The following is an 18,610-nucleotide window of genomic DNA, read 5'->3' as shown; positions in this document are numbered from 1 at the left end:
TAATGCAAAGTACCTGTAACTACAAAATGTAATTATCTGGCCATTGACTTTCAATTAGAAATCTGGTGACTTTAGGTCAGCTTTAAGAGAAAAAAGATCCTACCTAGATGGAAATGTATTATACCCATTTTGACTAAGCAACAGGGCAATCACAACCATAAGCATATATCTATTATCACCAACTTGATTATTTATAAATATAAATGCATAATAGTTAATGGTGAAATATCAAGTGTTGCCTATGGTACATATTTAGGCATATGTGTCTTTTTAATGTACTGCCAGGAAAGAAAATGGGTAAGTATATTCCCACAAAAATGCCACACATTTTTATATAAATCCAAGCAGTCAGACCTAAGATCATTCAGATTTTGCAGTCTGGAGGAGAAAGAAAAAATACATTGAGCAAATTATAGACTTCTTAATTTTCTAAAACTTAAGCAGTTTTTCAAAGAATATGTACTAAATTTTTCAAGAATTTCACGTGTAAATTTCAGAGAACTAATATGTTCTTATCAGCCCTGGAGAGTATGACAAAAACATTCTCATCTTTCTCTAATAAACTTTTGTTAATTTGCTGTAGTTGATGACACTAGTCATGAACAAACGACAGTAGAAATGAACACAAATTTGGCTGACTGAATTAGGCTTACTAAAGATAAAGAATATTATAAAGTCAATTACTTAGAATAAATGCATATGTAATTGAAGAAGAAAATGATCTTTTGAAATAATCTGTTTCACCCATTTGATGTTGCATTACCAAGAATATAGTACAACTCACTTAGACTAATAAAGCCCACCTGTTACTTTTTTGTGTCCCTCTATAAAGTAAGTTGCTTGTTCTAAGATATTCTAATTGTAAAATCCAAGTTTCAGTTATTCCAGTCAACTGTGAATAAATGGACCTGCTTTAAGTCTGATTTCACCAGCTGTATTAATTTCAGACCGCATGTCTCCTTTCTTTGGTTTCCTCTATTGATTCTGGGAAAAAAAAAAAAAAAAAAGAGAATGCTATTTGATTAGAATGAAAGTGTATACTCTGGCCAATTTTGATATTTCATTTGCAAGTGACTTCATGTAATGTCTTTCTCCTTTGATCTAATAATGAAAATGTGTCAGTATATTCTCATTACAGCAGTAATGTAAAGCAACCTAAGCCTCGTGGGGCCAAAAGGACTACACTTTGTGAATTTAATAGGAAAGTTATACTCCCAGTGCTTGGCAAAGAGTGCTGGCAGACCTATTTTCTCCCTTCAGCAATTGAACCAACTGAAAATTTTTTAAAAGATGCCATACATGTGTTCTAATACTGAGGGGAGAGGGAAGAATAAGAATACAAGAATATATTAATGGTTTTCTTGAAATATTCTGCTCACTGTGGAATTATGCTACCTAAAAAATGTAAAAACAAACAAAAATCAGCTTACAGTCATTGTCATTCTTGAAATAAAAATCAGGAATTTTTTGGTGTTAAGGTTATTTTCAATAGCAAAAATTGACATGGATTTGAACAAATATTAGATAAAATGCATAAAACATTTCTAAGTTCACATAAAAATAAATTTGAATAGTAGTCACTTCTGAAAACCTGACTAGATGTGACTATATCTGGATAGCACCAAATTCAGTATAGTTGGTGACTAGGTTTGATTGTTATATATAACAAAAATGAACATGCTAAATTTATTTCAATTCCAAAGTTCCATTCTAATTTATAATTCATGCTTATATCATATAAGTGTGAAGGCAGTTAATATCTTTCAAGTTAGGGGAACATTTAAACTCTTTCTAAAAAGCCTGAACATGCTATTTTGTTTTAGTTTTGCCTAAAAAAAAGCCTTGAAAAAATATGCATAAAACTTGTAATTAACATAGTTATATGTGTATGTTTAATAATGGCTACATGTTTTTCCTTAAGCATGTATCTTTAGCATTCAGTGATTCAGTGGATTGAACAATGTCCCTTGAGAAAGTATGTCCACATCCTAAATCCACGAATATGAACTCATTTGGATACTGGGGTAAGGTCATCTTGGATTTAGGACCCACCCTTAAAGACATGAATGTTCTTATCAGAGAAAGGAGAGAGAGACTGGTGACATGGAGATATGAGAACAAACATGTGAAGACACAGACTGAGAGTGAAGTTATACATTTTAAAGCCAGGGATTATCAAAAACTGCCAGCACTCTAAGAAGGTAGGAGTGAGGCATTGAAAAGATTTTTTTCTCAAATCCTCCAGAAATCCTCCGCTTTCTCCAGAAGAAAGCAACCCTCCAACAACTTAATTTCAGATTTGTGGCCTCCAGACTATGAGAGAAAATATTTCTGTTGTTTATACCACCGAGCTGGTGGTAACTTAATACCATAGCTCTAGGAAACTAGTACAGTGATCTAATATTAACTTAAAGACATCTAGGGCACCTGGGTGGCTCAGTGGGTTAAAGCTTCTTCCTTTGGCTCAGGTCATGATCTCAGGGTCCTAGAATCGAGTCCCACATAGGGCTCTCTGCTCAGCAGGGAGCCTGCTTCTCTTTTTCCCTCTCTAAGTCTTTAAAAAATTAAAGACACCTGATCATGATTTTAATTAGCTATCTGTAATGTCAAACATCAAGGATACTTACGTATATCAATCCAAATAATCCAACAAGAACCATTTCCTAAAGCCTGCATATTTTAACTGCAGAGGTGAAAACAAATAATGCTTCCTGAGGAAATTTAAGAAAAAGCACACACATCAGGTAAGCAGGGAAGGATAAAACAATTCTATAGGCATTCAATGTTTAGGAAGAAAGAGTTCATTTTAAAGAAGAAATACTTAGTGCTTTCAAATAGGTTGGAATCTGCCCTTTAAACCAGATTTGTACTTGATATTCACTCATATTTCTCAAACTTGAGCCTAAAACCCTTGCTTAAAACATAAATTCCCAGGTTCTTCCCCAGAGATTCTCATTCAGTAGAGCCATGGAGATATGTGTTTGCTGCATTCTTAGTGATCCTTTGGGTAATTCTAGCAAAGGAGGTACTAGACAACATTTTGAAGTATCTGCTTAGAAAAATGTATTTCCTCAAAATAAAACTTTTGATCAAACTTGTGAAAGGAAAAAGAAAATGTGTTCCATCCTCACTCAATCATAAAATATTCCACAACAAATCTTTTTTTTTTTTTAATACAAATTCTCCAAGTCCCACTGATTTAGAATCTGCTACTTGCAATACCTGATGTGATTATTATGACTAGGCAATTTCACAAGACACTGGCTTTGAACCAAAAATTTGACCTTGACTGACTTTAATTCATGCATTGACAGCAATGTAAAAAGAGTTAAAAAGAATACACCCCATTAAATACCATATATCACAGGGTATACGTTTTGGTAAACACAGCAACCTGACATTCTGGTAACCCGAAAATTGAAGTTTTGTTCACAAGTACCTTTGAGGTCAATGTTCATCCTAGAGTCTTTCTCAGCATCTGCAGATTCCCTCAGCCTGCTGCTTGAACAGTTGCTAATGAATGAAGATCACCCCAGCCTGCCCCCCTGCTGTGGCTCATTTGCCCATTAGCATCTGCTTAAGCAGCAGGCTGGGGGAAGCTCTGGTGCCCAATCAATGTAGCTGATGAGGGCCGGGAGAGGGAGGCCTCTGTTGCCAACAGAGCCAGAGCATAAATCAACTCCAATCTTGGCAAAGGTTATTAATCTTAGAAAGGATGACTTATATATCACAGTGTAGGGATGGAGAAAAGCTATCCTTGACATTTATGAGAAACAGGATAAAGCTAAAATATTATTTGTATGCTAACTTTAACAAATCTTTTGAACACCAGTAACTCTCAGTTTCCTTACCTAAAAAGTGATTTATGGTAAGGTTCTTGTTCAAACATTATCTGATGCTAGATATATGCACAGACATACAAAAACACACACAGAGAAAAGCACTCTTTAAGACATTTCTGGAGTTATCTTATTGTTTTTACATAAAGCACAAAATGACTTTATTCCCCAACTGGTCAGGGAAAAACTCATTCCACTACATAACTATCCCAACTACTTCCACTTTTTCAACTGGCCATTTGTTATTCTCATAACCTCAAACTTAGAAATTGGGTAACTGAGGTTGAACATTCATGATAAGAGAAGTTGACTGGCAACTGAAAAGTAAAAATATACTCCACTCTGAGGACAGTCTTTACCTTTACCTTCATTCACACGGGTGATCCACTTTAAATACTCCAAACAGAGATAGAATCTGCATCCAAGAGAGGATTATATGTAGCTGTGTAGTGTGAAAAGGAGGGCTGGTATTAATTAGAGTAATGTTATAGTAGACTACTGCCAATAAAAATAAGCAGAGTATAAATTACGCAGAACATAAGGAATATTAAACAATGATACAGTGTTTGAAGGTCTTTTGCACATTTGAAAGTGTTTAGTACAAAAAAGATGGTGAATGAGATGTTAATACTATCTACTGTGAGAGATTCCTAAATGGCATAAGAAGAAGCATTCAAAGATTCACCCAGAATGGAGCTAAAAAACACTCCATAGAAAAATCACTCTACATTTTTCTGCATTCATTGTAGATCAAATGCAGTACTTGGAATTCACTCTTGGGTATATTAGAGAAATAATAAACAAGATTCCTCTCTCATGAAGTTTATAGGATATTAGGAAGATGACATCCATACAAGAAATATAAAATAACTACATAATAATATTGAAAAAAGTGCCAAAATTAAAGAAACAACAGAGAACACTACTATAAATAAAACTACCTTCTAAACCCTCAATGCTCTCTAAGATGATGTATGATTTAAATAAATTCTCTCTATAACATTATAATTTGCTTCAAAAGTATTGCTTCCAGAAAAAAAAATCCTACAATTGAAAATAAATCTTATCATATTTAATATAAAAATACCAGTTATACTATAAAACCAATAAAATGTCTGTGTAATAATATACCATGGACACAATTTATCTTGTCATCCACTTAATAAAGTGCAAACATTCCCAAAGCAACCAGGACTTTGAGAATTATAGCATCTGGACATCAATGCTTGTATTTATCCAACTGTTGGCAAGAAAGTTAATACAAACTGTCATTAATATTTTTAAGTGACTTTGGGAATCATTCTCATATAAAAAATTCAATTAAAAACAAACAAAATATGTAATTTACTTTAAGCATTCTTCTTTAGAATAGTGCAATTTTTGCATTGATTGAAAAAGAATCAATCTGAGAATAAAAATGTATTCAATAATTTCCAAAAATTAATATAGTATCCATACATATGAAAAGATCCACCTCAATACAGAAAAATGATGTTTTAAACATTCATATATATGTGAATACATTTAAAAGTGTCATAAAAAGCCACATAACATACCAGTAACTAATTCAGGGGAAGGGTCTAAGTTTGAGCAAGCTCAAACGAGAATTTTTATCTTCTATTAACTTAAAAAATATTTTCTCCATGTGTTCATCATGCACTGATAACCATAACTAAGGTATGGAGTACTGAAAAGTAATATTAATCTAATCAAACTATCCAATAACTAAATCAGAAACTACATCTATTATGTGTACCAAGATCAAAACAAATGTTCTACACCTGGCCTGAAACCGGACATTCTAAGCTGAAATCTATGAAGCGGTACTTTAACTACCTCACCATGTGATTTTGAGACATCATAACATTGAGAATCTAAGATCTATTCAAGCCAGGAGTAGGGCAGTTGGGTCTAAAAAGCTGAAAACCATTATTAAATCAGGCACATGTGAGCTACTATTTGTCCCATTACTGCCCTCATGAACATAAGTGGCTCCTTCCCCCTTGCAGCCCAGGTCCCAGAATCAGCTCTTCCTGAGTTATGTGATTTTATAAGTAAATCTTTACCTGGTCCTTACATTGGTAGCTGGCCAGGGTGAAAAGATTTTATCTACTACTTATAACAGGCCAGATTTGGGGGGAAATAAGTGAGGTTCGGTTTAGGCTAGATTTGAGAGCTAAATACAGGAGTTTAGATTTGGAGCACAGTTGCCTGGAACTAAGAGCCCTCAGACTTTCCCATGAAGGTAAAGGTTATGGAAGTCTATTTTTGTGTGTTTGTTTTAGTCAGAAGTGTACTGAGTGAGGAGCCATCTACGTGAGGATTGACCAGCAAAATGTATCCCTGTTAAACCAGCCCTTCTCTAATAAGTGAGTTACAAACCTCTCAAATACTCTTGGTTTCACCAAGTCACTTGATGAACTCTGGGGTCAATCATCTCTTTTGCTGACCAGTGCTAGCTTCAGTTCTCCTGCAAATTTGAGGAAACTTGCTGCAAAACTCTGCAAGTTCCTGAGACACAAATCCATTTCCCAGACCTGTGTTGATATAGGTGAAGCATTTCTGTTTCCAGCTCACCCCCAGTTCTCCCTGGAGTGTAATGTCTTTTCTACTTTACTTCCAATTCAGGGATCGTTTCCCCATACCCAGCAGGAATGTCCACACTTGCTCCTGACATACCCCTGCCCAATACAAACATCTGTTCCTTGACACTCATCCACAATTGCAAAGGCTATGGAGGGATTTTCAATATCATGTTAATCAGCTTCTGAATGATTTGTGTTATAGAATTCAGAAACTCTTAATTATATGAGGAAGGGACTTTTAATTTATTTTCTTTTAGTTATTCATTAATTTATATAATGAGTGAAGGAAAATGCAGGAGAATGTGTGAAGAGCAGATCTCATTGTGGCAATTGAGAGTGTCATTCTTTCAGTCAAGAATTTTAGTTAATGGGTCACCTGGTTAGCTCGGTCTTTAGGTGTCTGCCTTTGGGTTGGGTCATGATCCCAAGGTCCTGGGGACGAGCCCCGCCTCAGCCTCCCTACTCAGCGGGAATCCTGCTTCTCCCTCTCCCACTTCCCCTGCTGGTGTTCCTACTTTCACTGTGTATCTCTCTGTCAAATAAATAAATGGAATCTTAAAAGAAAAGAAAAAAAAAAGAATTTTAGTTGATACAGTCATTGTGTTATGAGTTGTAGTGTGTTTCCTTAAATTTCATATTTTGAAGTATATAAACCCTTGTACATAATAAATGTGACCTTATTTGGGAAAAGAGTCATTGAACATGTAATTAGTTAAGATGAGGTCATACTGGAATAGAATGAGCCCCTAATTCAATATGACTGGTGTCCTTATTAAGAGGAAATTTGGGCACAGATACACACAGAAAGACTGCCATGTGAAGATAAAGGCAGAGATCAGGGTGATGCAACAGAAGACAAAGAACACTAAAGATTCCAGTAAACCACAGAGCCAGGAGGGAGGTTTAACAGATTCTCCCTCAGAAGGAACCAATCCTGCCAATACTTTGATCTTGGACTACTAACCTCCAAAACTGTGAGACTAATGTTTATGATGTTCAGTACTCCCAGTTAATGCTACTTTATTATGAGAGCATAAGAAACTAATATGCCTTGGTTTTCAAGACACAGGAATTTGAAATAATGAAAAAAACACTTTATGTCATATATTAGACAGGGAAATTAGCCTGTATTATAGACTGAAAATGGTTTGCATTTTAACCAAAGCCCAAATCATAGAAGATTTTAGAAGGATGTCTGGAAAAACCACTTCCCCATTCTTTATAGACTACAGGAAAGAACGGAAAGTAGGGGGTCTGCAGCCTAAATGTTATTCCTGACACATTTTTTTCAGACATTTAACATATCTGAATGCCTTTAGGTGGGAAATATATATCCCCATGGTATACAGATACCACCTCATTCTACAGCTTTATACTCTGAAATTTTACAAATTTATATAGTGTTCTTGGTACTTGAATTTATTGTCTTGGCTATGAATGACTTAATCCAAGGACATTTTCATATGAACTACCAATTAATAGCTTTCACTAAATTGTGCTTTCATCTATATCACAAGATTACACTGAGGGACATCACTTAATCATCAGGCTATTGCTTAGGATACTACCCACTCTGTAATTCAGTGACGATGATTAAAAAAAAAGTATTATTTCTTTATATAATTGACCCTTGAACAATATTGAGTTAGAAGCAATGACACACCACACAGTCAAAAAACCATTTAAAGCATTCTGTCTATTGCAGGCCCTAATCCAATAGGATTTGAGTTTTTTTTTAAAGATTTTATTTATTTATTTGACAGAGAGAGATTACAAGTAGGCAGAGAGGCAAGCAGAGAGAGAGAGGAGGAAGCAGGCTCCCCACTGAGCAGAGAGCCCGATGCGGGACTCGATCCCAGGACCCTGAGATCACGACCTGAGCCGAAGGCAGCGGCTTAACCCACTGAGCCACCCAGGCGCCCTAGGATTTGAGTTCTTATAAGAAGAGACACCAGGAGTACTCCTGTAAGGAGCAAAGGCCATGTGAGGATACAGTGAGAAGGCAGATCTCTGCAAGCCAGAGAAATCTCACCAGAAACCAACTCTGCCAACACAATGATCTTAGATTTACAGCCTCCAGAACTGTAAGAGAATAAATTTGTTGTTTAAGCCACACAGTATAGTGTTTTGTTGTAGCAACCTTAAGTGACTAATATAAAGATTTAATATACTTTGACTTTCAGTGTTGATGTATAAGATAAATAAAAAATAATCATATAGGGGTCGGAGTCAAGATGGCGGAGAAGTAGCAGGCTGAGACTACTTCAGCTAGTCGGAGATCAGCTAGATAGCTTATCTAAAGATTGCAAACACCTGAAAATCCATCGGCAGATCGAAGAGAACAGCAATTCTGGAAACAGAAAAACAACCACTTTCTGAAAGGTAGGACCGGCGGAGACGTGAATCAAAAGCAAAGGGGAAGATAGACCCCCGGGGGGGGGGGGGCGACTCCTAGCAAGCGGCAGAGCAACGGCGCACAAAATCAGGACTTTTAAAAGTCTGTTCCACTGAGGAACATCGCTCCAGAGGCTAAAACGGGGTGAAGCCCACGTGGGGTCAGTGTGGCCTCAGGTCCTGCAGGGTCACAGAATGATTGGGGGTGTCTGAGTGTCGCAGAGCTTGCGGGTATTGGAACAGGAAAGCTGGCTACAGAGACAGAGCCGACAGTAAGCTCACAGCTCGGTGTTACCTTGAACCGGTCGCAGGCTCGGTGAGCTCGGCCGGAGGTCAGGCAGATGGGAGTAACTGGGCGCTGTTCTCTGAGGGCGCACTGAAGAGTGGGGCCCTGGGCTCTCGGCTCCTCCCGGCCAGAGACCAGGAGGCCGCCATTTGTATTCCCGTCCTCCGGAACTCTACGGAAAGCATTCAGGGAACAAAAGCTCCTGAAAGCAAACCCGAGCGGATTACTCACCCAGGCCCCTGTTAAGGGTGGTGCAATTCCACCTGGGGCAAAAACACTTGAGAATCACTACAAGTGGCCCCTCCCCCAGAAGATCAACAAGAAATCCAGCCCAGACCAAGTTCACCTACCAAGGAGTGCGGTTTCAATACCAAGGAGATCAGCAGAATTCCAGAGGAGGAGAAAGCAAGCACGGAACCCATGGCTTTTTCCCTGTGATTTTTTTAGTCTTGCAGTTAATTTGATGTTTTTCTTTTTCATGTTTTGTTTTTTTTTCTCACCTTCTGGTAAATTTTTTTTTAACTTTTACCTTTTTCTTTTTTAACGTTTTTTAACTAGTTTATCCAATATATATGATTTTCTTTTTAATATTTTTCTTATTTGTTTTCTTTTTTTAAATTCTTTCCTTTTCTTTTTTTTCTTTTTTCTTTTTTTATCTTTCTTCCTTTTGAATCTCTTTTTATCCTCTTTCTACCCCCTCACAATTTGGGATCTCTTCTAATTTAGTTAAAGCATATTTTCCTGGGGTTGTTGCCACACTTTTAGTATTTTACTTGTTGCTTCATATACTCTTATCTAGACAAAATGACAAGACGGAAAAATTCAACACAAAAAAAAGAACAAGAGGCAGTACCGAAGGCTAGGGACCTAATCAATACAGACATTGGTAATATGTCAGATCTAGAGTTCAGAATGACAATTATCAAGGTTCAAGCCGGGTTAAAAAAAGGCATGGAAGATATTAGAGAAACCCTCCCAAGAGATATAAAAGCCCTTTCTGGAGAAATAAAAGAAATAAAATCTAACCAAGTTGAAATCAAAAAAGCTACTAATGAGGTGCAATCAAAAATGGAGGCTCTCACTGCTAGGAAAAATGAGGCAGAAGAAAGAATTAGTGATCTAGAAGACCAAATGACAGAGAATAAAGAAGCTGAGCAAAAGAGGGACAAACAGCTACTAGACCACGAGGGGAGAATTCGAGAGATAAGTGACACCATAAGACGAAAAAACATTAGAATAATTGGGATTCCAGAAGAAGAAGAAAGTGAGAGGGGAGCAGAAGGTATACTGGAGAGAATTATTGGGGAGTATTTCCCCAATATGGCAAAGGGAATGAGCATCAAAATTCAGGAGAGTCAGAGAACGCCCCTCAAAATCAATTAGAATAGGCTCACACCCCATCACCTAATAGTAAAATTTACAAGATTCAGTGACAAAGAGAAAATCCTGAAAGCAGCCCGGGAAAAGAAGTCTGTAACATACAATGGTAAAAATATTAGATTGGCAGCTGACATATCCACAGAGACCTGGCAGGCCAGAAAGAGCTGGCATGATATTTTCAGAGCACTAAACGAGAAAAACATGCAGCCAAGAATACTATATCCAGCTAGGCTATCATTGAAAATAGAAGGAGAGATTAAAAGCTTCCAGGACAAACAACAACTGAAAGAATTTGCAAACACCAAACCAGCTCTACAGGAAATCTTGAAAGGGGTCCCCTAAACAACGAGTGAGCCTACAAGTGGTAGATCAGAAAGGAACAGAGACCATATACAGTAACAGTCACCTTGCAGGCAATACAATGGCACTAAATTCATATCTCTCAATAGTTACCCTGAATGTGAATGGGCTAAATGCCCCTGTCAAAAGACACAGGCTATCAGAATGGATAAAAAAAGAAAACCCATCTATATGTTGCCTCCAAGAAACTCATTTTAAGCCCGAAGACACCACCAGATTTAAAGTGAGGGGGTGGAAAAGAATTTACCATGCTAATGGACATCAGAAGAAAGCAGGAGTGGCAATCCTTATATCAGATCAATTAGATTTTAAGCCAAAGACTATAATAAGAGATGAGGAAGGACACTATATCATACTCAAAGGGTCTGTCCAAAAATAAGATCTAACATTTTAAATATTATGCCCCCAACGTGGGAGCAGCCAACTATATAAACCAATTAATAACAAAATCAAAGAAACACATCCACAATAATACAATAATAGAGGGGACTTTAACACTCCCCTCACTGAAATGGACAGATCATCCAAGCAAAAGATCAGCAAGGAAATAAAGGCCTTAAATGAAACACTGGACCAGATGGACATCACAGATATATTCAGAACATTTCATCCCAAAGCAACAGAATACACATTCTTCTCTAGTGCACATGGAACATTCTCCAGAATAGATCACATCCTCAGTCCTAAATCAGGACTCAACCGGTTTCAAAAGATTGGGATTATTCCCTGCATATTTTCAGACCACAATGCTCTAAAGCTAGAATTCAACCACAAAAGGAAGTTTGAAAAGAACCCAAACACATGGAGACTAAACAGCATCCTTCTAAAGAATGAATGGGTCAACCGGGAAATTAAAGAAGAATTGAAAAAAATCATGGAAACAAATGATAATGAAAATACAACGGTTCAAAATCTGTGGGACACAACAAAGGCAGTCCTGAGAGGAAAATATATAGCGGTACAAGCCTTTCTCAAGAAACAAGAAAGGTCTCAGGTACACAATCTAACCCTACACCTAAAGGAGCTGGAGGAAGAACAAGAAAGAAACCCTAAGCCTAGCAGGAGAAGAGGGTTCGGTTGTGTACCTGAGACGAAACAGCATCCTTCTAAGGAATGAATGGGTCAACTGGGAAATTAAAGAAGAATTGAAAAAAATCATGGAAACAAATGATAATGAAATGGATGCATTCCTAGAAACATATAAACTACCACAACTGAACGGAAGAAATAGAAAGCCTGAACAGACCCATAACCAGTAATGAGATTGAAACAGTCATTAAAAATCTCCAAACAAACAAAAGCCCAGGGCCAGACGGCTTCCCGGGGGAATTCTACCAAACATTTAAAGAAGAACTAATTCCTATTCTCCTGAAACTGTTCCAAAAAATAGAAATGGAAGGAAAACTTCCAAACTCATTTTATGAGGCCAGCATCGGCTTCATCCCAAAACCAGACAAGGATCCCATCAAAAAAGAGTGCTATAGACCAATATCCTTGATGAACACAGATGTGAAAATTCTCACCAAAATACTAGCCAATAGGATTCAACAGTACATTAAAAGGATTATTCACCACGACCAAGTGGGATTTATTCCAGGGCTGCAAGATTGGTTCAACATCCGCAAATCCGTCAATGTGATACAACACATCAATAAAAGAAAGAACAAGAACCATATGATACTCTCAATAGATGCTGAAAAAGCATTTGACAAAGTACAGCATCCCTTCCTGATCAAAACTCTTCAAAGTGTAGGGATAGAGGGCACATACCTCAATATCATCAAAGCCATATCTGAAAAATCCTCCGCAAACATCATTCTCAATGGAGAAAAACTGAAAGCTTTTCTGCTAAGGTCAGGAACACGGCAGGGATGTCTATTATCACCACTGCTATTCAACATAGTACTAGAGGTCCTAGCCTCAGCAATCAGACAACAAAAGGAAATTAAAGGCATCCAAATCGGCAAAGAAGAAGTCAAATTATCACTCTTCGCAGATGATATGATACTATATGTGGAAAACCCAAAAGACTCCACTTCAAGACTGCTAGAACTTATACAGGAATTCAGTAAAGTGTCAGGATATAAAATCAATGCACAGAAATCAGTTGCATTTCTCTACACCAACAACAAGACAGAAGAAAGAGAAATTAAGGAGTCAATCCCATTTACAATTGCACCCAAAACCATAAGATACCTAGTAATCAATCTAACCAAAGAGACACAGAATCTATACTAAGAAAACTATAAAGTACTCATGAAAGAAATTTAGGAAGATACAAAGAAATGGAAAAATGTTCCATGGTCCTGGATTGGAAGCATAAATATTGTGAAAATGTCTATGCTACCTAAAGCAATCTACACATTTAATGCAATTCCTATCAAAGTACCATTCATATTTTTGAAAGAAATGGAACAAATAATTCTAAAATTTATATGGAACCAGAAAAGACCTTGAATAGCCAAAGAGATATTGAAAAAGAAAGCCAACGTTGGTGGCATCACAATTCCGGTCTTCAAGCTCTATTACAAAGCTGTCATCATCAAGACAGCATGGTACTAGCACAAAAACAGACACACAGATCAATGGAACAGAACAGAGAGCCCAGAAATAGACCCTCAACTCTACAGTCAACTAATCTTTAACAAAGCAGGAAAGAATATCCAATGGAAAAAAGACAGCCTCTTCAATAAATGGTGCTGGGAAAATTGGACAGCCACATGCAGAAAAATGAAATTGGACCATTTCCTTACACCACACAAAAAATAGACTCAAAATGGATGAAGGACCTCAATGTGTGAAAGGAATCCATTAAAATCCTTGAGGAGAACATAGGCAGCAACCTCTTCAACCTCAGCCGCAGCAACATCTTCCTAGGAACAACGCCAAAGGCAAGGGAAGCAAGGGCAAAAATGAACTATTGGGATTTCATCAAGATCAAAAGCTTTTGCACAGCAAAGGAAACAGTTAACAAAATCAAAAGACAACTGACAAAATGGGAGAAGATATTTGCCAGCCACATATCGGATAAAGGACTAGTGTCCAGAATAAATTAAGAACTTAGCAAACTCAACACCCAAGGAACAAATAATCCAATCAAGAAATGGGCAGAGGACATGAACAGACATTTCTGCAAAGAAGACATCCTGATGGCCAACAGACACATGAAAAAGTGCTCCATATCACTCGGCATCAGGGAAATACAAATCAAAACCACAATGAGATATCACCTCACACCAGTCAGAATGGCTAAAATCAACAAGTCAGGAAATGACAGATGCTGGCGAGGATGCGGAGAAAGGGGAACCCTCCTCCACTGTTGGTGGGAATGCAAGCTGGTGCAGCCACTCTGGAAAACAACATGGAGGTTCCTCAAAATGTTGAAAATAGAACTGCCCTATGACCCAGCAATTGTACTATTGGGTATTTACCCTATAGATACAAACGAAGTGGTCCAAAGGGGCACATGCACCCAAATGTTTATAGCAGCAATGTCCACAATAGCCAAACTATGGAAAGAACCTAGATGTCCATCAACAGATGAATGGATCAAGAAGATGTGGTATATATACACAATGGAATACTATGCAGCCATCAAAAGAAATGAAATCTTGCCATTTGCGACAACTTGGATGGAACTAGAGCGTATCATGCTTAGTGAAATAAGTCAAGCAGAGAAAGACAACTGTCATATGATCTCTCTGATATGAGGAAGTGGTGATGCAACATGGGGGCTTAAGTGGGTAGAAGAAGAATCAATGAAACAAGATGGAATTGGGAGAGAGACAAACCATAAGTGACTCTTAATCTCACAAAACAAACTGAGGGTTGCTGGGGGGAGGGGGTTTGGGAGAAGGGGGTGGGATTATTGACATTGGGGAGGGTATGTGCTTTGGTGAGTGCTGTGAAGTGTGTAAACCTGGTGATTCACAGACCTGTACCCCTGGGGATAAAAATATATGTTTATAAAAATAAAAAATTTAAAAAAAAACAATAAAGAAGAGGTAAATCAATTTGTCAAAAAATAATTATCATATAAAGCAATGTTATAATATGTAAAATAGTTAACCAGTATTGATTAAATGTGTAGATCTTAGAATCACAAAAACTAAAAATTTAATGTTACCTGAATTTTAAATTGGGAAGAGATTTAGATGATGAAAGACAAAATATACAGAAAGAAAATATAATTTGACTTGAATAAATTGCTAGATAAATTTTTCATTTTCTTACTCTTCTCTCCTTCACTATTCGTTCCTACTGTTATATTTTCCTGTCCCCTAGAATAGAAAATGCACCATGAACTCATTTTTTAAAAAAGATTTTATTTATTTATTTGCGAGAGAGACAGAGAAAGAGAGATAGAGACAGAGAGTAGGAGCAGGGCTCGAGAGTAGCAGAGGGAGAGGTAGAAGCAGGCTCTCAGGAGGCAGGGCAGGATCTCACAACCTAAGCTGAGGTCAGATGTTTAAGCAACCGAGCCACCCAGGTGCCCCAGAATTCATTTTTTATTACAAATTTAATTATATGTTCACATAAAATGCAACAAGAGAACCAATGACTCAATGAGAAGAATTTGAAAAAGTGTTTTTAACAATTAAAACAATAGCACACAGAGGAACAAATCAAATCTTCTACACAAAGATTTTAGTTAATAATTTTATAAAACTCACAGCAATATACTTAGCATAATAGTAAAGTGCTATAATTAATATTTTCAGAAAGCAGCCAAGGTATAGCTCATAGAAACAGATAAACCAAAGGTCAAAGTAGGTAGTAGTATGTTTTCTAGTTCAAATCTGTTGATAGATAGTTCTTTCATAAATCATAATCACCTGTCTAAAGCTACCAACAACACACTACTAAAAATATATTAGAAAAATTTTAGAAATAATTTCAATAATATTTGGAAAATCACATCTAGAAGATATAGAAATATATTTATATGTACTAGAAAACTTCATTTGACCACTGATTAGGACCAACATTTTTGTAATATGGACTTTAGTAAAAAATAAAGTAATATCTTATATATCCGTAGACCTACTTCTTGAATAATATGCAAATGACTCATGAGTATCTATCTAAATTTAAAAATTAAAAATTTCTAGCACAAATATTCTCAGTTGTTCAGAGACACCTTTTCTGCTTAAAAGAAAGTCAAGAATTACTCTCAAAACTTTATTAGAAAAAAAAACTATAAACAAAAAGACCTCATAAGGGGTCAAGTTTCCTTGGAAATGATATTACTCTTAGTAAATTCCAGGTGCTCATTGTTTTTGTTTTGTTTTGTTTTGTTTTAACTAAGATCATAAAGGGCATGAACATGGGGACCAGAAAGGGGCTAGAGACTTAGAGACAGCTGGTGTTGTCAAAAAGCTAATGGTATAAAACAGATTCATTTTGAGGAATAGGAGTCAAAAGCCCTGTAACATTGGAGGTAGTAGAGAATAGAAATATGGAGCATTTTAAAGAGTGATTATAGTTTTACACTTAAATTATTTAAAAATTTTGACAGAGCTGATTGTTAATACTCAAGTTCCTGTTTAGACTATCCTTCTTTGAATAAGATAGTACTACATGACTAAATTTTATGAGCCATTTATCATTAAAATTTTCCTAGATTTAAAAAAAAAAAGATGATCTGTACTATAAAACTTACTCCAATAGATCTGACTTTTACTAAAGAAACTGAAGTCTATAAAAATGCTAAAAGAAAGCATAATGAAGTCTATAAAAGTGCTAAAAGAAAGCAGAATAAGGTGGAAGACAGAGTAATGGAGAATAACCAAGCTGAGCAAGGGGGAAAAAAATGAAGAATAAAAAAAAACCAAGAATAGAAAAAAATAAAACAAACAAAAACCCTGAGAATAGGTTAAGAGAACTCAGAGACATCATCAAGGTTAATAACATCTACATTAAAGGGATCTCAGAAAGAAAAGGAGGCAGTGTTTTTTTTTTTTAATTTTTATTTTTTTAAAGAATAAAAAGGAAACAGATTTCCATTCTAGGAGGCACAGAGTGTACCTAACAAAATTGAACTAAAAAGGTGCAACAACATGGATGGAACTAGAGCATATCATGCTAAGCGAAATAAGTCAAGCAGAGAAAGACAACTATCATATGATCTCCCTGATATGAGGAAGTGGTGATGCAACATGGGGGCTTAAGTGGGTAGAAGAAGAATCAATGAAACAAGATGGAATTGGGAGAGAGACAAACCATAAGTGACTCTTAATCTCACAAAACAAACTGAGGGTTGCTGGGGGGAGGGGGTTTGGGAGAAGGGGGTGGGATTATGGACATTGGGGAGGGTATGTGCTTTGGTGAGTGCTGTGAAGTGTGTAAACCTGGTGATTCACAGACCTGTACCCCTGGGGATAAAAATATATGTTTATAAAAAATAAAAAATTAAATTAAAAAAGTCCAGAAGACACAATAATTTAAATAATAAAAAGTTAAATAAATAAATAAATAAGAATACAGAAATTAAAGATAAAAATAAGATTAAATGGCAAAAAGTAGGAAAAAAAAGAGAGAATATTAAAAGAAGCAAAATAAAACATGTATATACAAGGGAAAGCCTGTTATGCTATCGCCTGATTTTTCAGCGGAAACTTTTAGGGCTAGTAGGGCAGTGGTGTCATATATTCAAAGTACTAATAGGAAAAAAAAATACAACCAAGAATATTCTATCCATCAAGGCTATCATTCAGAATAGAAAGAAAGATAGAGTTTCCCAGACAGACAAATATTAAAGGAATTCACTACCACTAAATCAGAATTATGATAAATGTTAAAGATAATTCTTTATAGAAAGGAAAATCCACAATCAGGACTAAGAAAATGAGGAAAGGATAAAATTTCACAGGTATATATAAGCATAGTAAAACTACTAGATTAATAACTTATCAAACCAGTACAGAGGTTGAAGCACAAAGTCAGTAAAATCAATTTTATCTGTAAAAATCAATCATGGATTTCACAAAATAAAAGGATATAAATATAACATCATATAAATAAAATATGAGGAGGGTGTAAAAATTTAGTGTCTTTAGAATAGGTTCAGACGTAAGTGACCATCAACCTAACATAGACTGTTATATGTACAGGATGTTGTGTATAAATCTATCAGTAGCCACAAATCAAAAACCCTATAATAGGCAAAAATAAAGAAAAGGAATCCAAAGCATATCACCAAAGAAAGTTATGAAACCACAAGAAGAGAGAAGAAACAGAGAAAAACTACAAACACAGCCATTAAACAAACAACAAAACAGCCATAACTACATACATATCAATAATTACTTTGAATGTAAATGAACTAAATTCTCCAATCAAAAGATATAGGGTGACTGAATGGATAAAAAAGCAATATCTATGCATATGCTGCTTACAAGACATTCATTTCAGATCTAAAAATACATGCAGATTGAAAATGAAGTGATGGGAAAAATTGTCATATGAATGGAAGTCTAAAAAAAGCTGGGGTAGCAAATCTTAGACAAAATAGACTTTAAAAAAAGACAGTAACAACAAAAAAGAACAATACATAATCATAGAGTTCAACAAGATATAATAATTGTACATATTTATGAACCTAAATGGGAACACCCAAAAACATAAACTACTGACAGACATAAAGGAAGAAATTGATAGTAATATAATAATAGTACTCTACTCTACTTACATCAATGGATGATAGATTATTCAGAAAAAAAGAAAAAAAAAAGTGGTTTTGAATGGCACATTGGACCAGATGGATT

At 36.0% G+C, this 18,610-nt stretch overlaps 1 long non-coding RNA gene across 1 annotated transcript in view; it reads right to left on the bottom strand.

Moving 5' to 3' along the window:
• Window positions 1-750: 750 nt before the first annotated feature.
• LOC131813009 (uncharacterized) overlaps window positions 751-18,610 on the bottom strand; it is a 57,872-nt gene continuing 40,012 nt past the window's right edge. The window contains exon 3 of the long non-coding RNA XR_009346574.1: window positions 751-984. This is a non-coding gene — a long non-coding RNA (uncharacterized LOC131813009). The remainder of the gene's footprint in view (window positions 985-18,610) is intronic.

The sequence above is a fragment of the Mustela lutreola genome, chromosome 12, assembly GCF_030435805.1.
Source record: "Mustela lutreola isolate mMusLut2 chromosome 12, mMusLut2.pri, whole genome shotgun sequence".
Lineage (NCBI taxonomy): Eukaryota > Metazoa > Chordata > Mammalia > Carnivora > Mustelidae > Mustela > Mustela lutreola.
This window is presented reverse-complemented; position numbering and strand designations above follow the sequence as displayed.